This window comes from Rhipicephalus microplus, chromosome 7 (assembly GCF_043290135.1).
Source record: "Rhipicephalus microplus isolate Deutch F79 chromosome 7, USDA_Rmic, whole genome shotgun sequence".
Classification (NCBI taxonomy): Eukaryota; Metazoa; Arthropoda; class Arachnida; order Ixodida; family Ixodidae; genus Rhipicephalus; species Rhipicephalus microplus.
In genome coordinates this window covers 81,699,921-81,704,028 of record NC_134706.1, presented here as the reverse complement: position 1 = coordinate 81,704,028, position 4,108 = coordinate 81,699,921, and the positions used below count along the sequence as shown (strand labels likewise).

At 44.6% G+C, this 4,108-nt stretch overlaps 1 long non-coding RNA gene across 1 annotated transcript in view; it reads right to left on the bottom strand.

Annotated features, from left to right (window-relative positions):
* Window positions 1-3,826, bottom strand: part of LOC142767523 (uncharacterized) — a 16,450-nt gene extending 12,624 nt beyond the window's left edge. The window contains exon 1 of the long non-coding RNA XR_012884954.1: window positions 3,611-3,826. This is a non-coding gene — a long non-coding RNA (uncharacterized LOC142767523). The remainder of the gene's footprint in view (window positions 1-3,610) is intronic.
* Window positions 3,827-4,108: the final 282 nt, after the last annotated feature.

Below are 4,108 nucleotides of genomic sequence, written 5' to 3'. Positions count from 1 at the left end.
AAATACTCACACAAACACTCACACAAACACTCACACACACACACGCACTAGCGCACACACGCACACACGCACACGCACACACACGCCCACGCACACACCCACACACGCACGCACGCACACGCACGCACACACACACGCACACACACACATAAACACTCACACACACACGCACGCACGCACGCACACACACACTCTCACGCACACACACGCACGCACGCAGGCACACACACACGCACGCACGCACACACGCACACGCACACAAACACACGCACTCACGCACGCACACACACACAAACACACAAACACTCACACAAACACTGACACACACACACAAACACACACACTACACACACACACACACACAAACGCACGCACGTACTGTGAGTATATTCGAGCACTTATCTTGAGTGAGAAGTGAACATCAATCTGAAGTGAATTCTAAAAATGGCCAATGAAATCACGACAGACGCAGCGATTCTCATTTCCAAACTGATTTAACTTCACGTGAACATATGTTAGGGTAAATGAGTGCAATGTAGGGCTCCAAATATATTACCATAGTGCTACAAAACACAGAGCGCGACAAGTAGTGGCAAACAATTTGCATGCCATATGAGAAAGAAAGATTTCGTGAAGGGTTCCGCCAATAAGCTGATAAGCAGTCGCACATGTTGTGAAAGAGCTAAGCAGAATATTCTGCTGGAAAAGGCTTGTTACGGTCACAGTTTTTTTCTCAGTAGCTCGCTGACAAAATTTATGAAAAGATAAATAGTGCTTTAGTTAGGCACCCCTTTCAGTAATCTAGAAATAATATTTACAACGATCCGCATGAAATACAAATGGTGCACTATCGTTCTTTCACTACATATACCAATACTGAAATGCCACGAAGTAGCCATGCTTATGTTAGTCAAGTAGCACGTGTTCTGAAGCTAGCTGATGCATTCTTTTAGCAACGAAGTATTGCGCAAATAAAAAAACAGCACACGAAAGACAGAGACAAGGACACCAGTAGGAGCTTACGGTTGATTTATTCACACCTTAGACGAGTGCGTATATAAGACACAGAGAGGACAAAAAAAGAGAAACGAAGGATTTGTACTTGAGCAGATGAAACTGCAAAAAAGGAAAATGCGATGCGGCTCTTACCCTTACCGGGATTTGGAGTCTGTCGTACAGTAAAACTAGCTTTCTGACGTAAGAATATGCTCCAGCAGATGAAAAGTGTTATAAAATTTAGGAAGCTTGCTACAAGTCTGTCTTGGCTATTCGACCTATATGTTTCAGAAAGTTTGAAGTTTTACACTATTAAGACGCTTATGAAATTGACGGATTGCCTGTAGAGTCATTCGAGAATTCTTCGCAAAATTGGTACATTTGTGGCTAGTGTTCAGACGTACGTTGTGTATCTTAAGAGCCTTAAGCATTTTTTCGAGTAACCTTGGAGTGTATTCACTGAAAGAGCGTATTTCCTCACGAATTTAATTCCGCTAAAACTCTAAGAATCCGACCAGTACGAGCGGAGTTACAAAGGTTGTCGCACGCTGCAATCGCATTCACTCTTCTCTCGTCGCGACGAAAGCACGGAAGCTAAGTAGGGAGGCTTGGAGGGGGCACATAAAATACCTCGCGCGCATCCCGTGACCTTGAGAACTTTTTTCTTTCTTTTTTTCTTTCTTCGAATGCACGGCTTTTCGAGCGTGATCACGCGCGCACGCGAGGACATGCCGCGGCCTCTCGTGGCGACTCCTGTAATGACCTAGCACGCCATGCTTGGATAGGCTAATGGCTGATAGATAGCCTACTACGAGTGATGTTTGAGCGTCATGCATCAATTGTCGAGAGAAGGGAACGTAATGTTTAGCTGACCTAGATAATATATCGAGAATTCCAGGCCACGTGCTGAAGCTATATTTAGTTCGCGTGTTCTGGGAGCTTGTACTACCGATCAGCACTGTTTCCTGACAAAGCACGAAAAGTGTTGCAGGGACGCTTTTGAGTCTGAACAGCATGCGCATGGTTTTCGAGTGACAGCGGAGAAATAGTGTGGCAAACGAGCTCCGTCGCGCTATCGCGTCACGACGGCTGCAACCACATGTTGGTGACGAAGTGCCATTGTTGCTAGATTCGAAACTATCGCTTACATGTCGATGGATAGTGGAAAGAAGTTTACAATATATATGTGTCAACATACCGAATCTATTACTGTCTTGTGTGGCTAAGGATGTCATAACGGCGCTTTGGGACTTTCTTTTTTCGCAATATTTTGTTTAACCACGACAGCAAAATATCGAATTTCACCTGAGCTGTTGCCGAGAAGCGTAGGCCGCGACGGCTACGACGGACGTTGCATCACGATTTGAGATTGCAGCAAGCTACTACCAAAACATCAAAACAAACCGCCGACAACAAGAAGAACAACCAAATATGAGTCGCGGCTTCACTCTGCGCGTAAGATGTGACTATATGAAAGGTAGTCTATACATTCATTTCTTCAAGTACGCGCGGACAACAAGCATCAAGAGGAAGTTCCATTGGAAGCAAGGATCAAAGGTGCTGCCATTTTGCCGGAAATCGTTGCACCCACTTGAAGGCGACATGTGATCTTTTATTAAAGAACATTCACGATGAGGCAGTCGACATCGACGGATGACCGTCAGTGACAGCACATCCTGTCACTCGTTACTGTCGCTCGTTGCCGTCACTCGAAAGTCATGTGCATGTGCTTGGGCCTTATTGTCTTATTCACATATTTGTACTTGACATAAGCGTCTTATTTTGATGCAAGAGGCTCAGGCCGCCTTCTCTTCTTTTCAGTTAGTAAACCTGTCTTTCTTTTTTTATTGGGGCAAGAGATGGCCGACACCAATCTATCCTAAACCACCACACAAAGTGGATGAAAGAAGTTCATTTAGGTCCAATAAGTCGTCCTAGTTTCCTGGTCCGAAGTGGGCAACTTCCACGTTGAGACCGGAAGACGTAGCCTTTCGTGCATTTTGCGGTCGTTGGGACAACCTATAACTGCGCCTCTAATGTCGGACTGCGTATAGCTGCATCTCACTGTTCGCTAGTGTTTGCCTTGTCGCCGCGTAAAGCGGAGCAACGCCAGGGCCGATGACTTCGATCTGTGGTGTGGTGGAATTCATGGCGTCTCGTAGGAGCTCAGAACTAAGGATATGAATTTTTAATCAGCAGCGGCTACGGATGGGTTGTTGTTTGTTAAGAGCCATGGCGTAATGGCCAGTGAAGAGCGGGAGCGGGGAAAACCCTGAAGATTTCTCACATGCTTTAGTAAGATATTTATGGAAAGGATGCCATGAACAATCTTGTTATTCTACCAGCGTGAAGGATTGCCAAGAGGCAAAAAAGAAAACGTGAGTTACTTTTTTAAAACGACTGTGTGTCCATCCCCGTACACTGTTATCAAACAGTGCCAGTAGCGCACTAGTGCAAATAAGTACACACAAACATGGGACCTAGAATAATTGAGCAGGTTATAGAGCTTATTGACAAATATAGTTAAGAATGTTGATAACGGCAAGTACCTCTGAAAGAAAACAAGTAATCATATGGGAGGGGAAGATTTAGGGACGATTTCGATACTACATACCTTATGCGGAGTCTGAGCGTAGCCTTGTGTTGAGGTACGACCATCTGTGTTTAAACTTTCGGCTTCTCGCAAGGTATTGGCTACACCATCAATCATAATTTTTATGAAGTAGGACGGCACCTACCACGTCATTCTTTGTCCTTCTGCGGATACGTGAGGTACCTACTACACTTCCTAAACATATCAACTGCTCTTTGTTGATGCTGAATGTGGACGATGACTCTGAAAAAAAATATTACTGAGTGGTTTGCATAGAATTACAGAAGTTCAAGTAATCACACTCGTTGCGCAATTATCATTGCGTTACGAGATGTTTCTTATTTTACTTTGCTGCCATGCTGTATCACGTGGATTGACGCGACTCCTCGCCCCAAATGAGGCCAGTATATGGTGTTTTTACTAAATGGTTACAAGCACAATCGTGACTCTGTGGTAGAATACTCTACTGCCAGACAAAGAGCTTGCGTTAAAGTCTCATTCGATCCTGAACATTCTTTT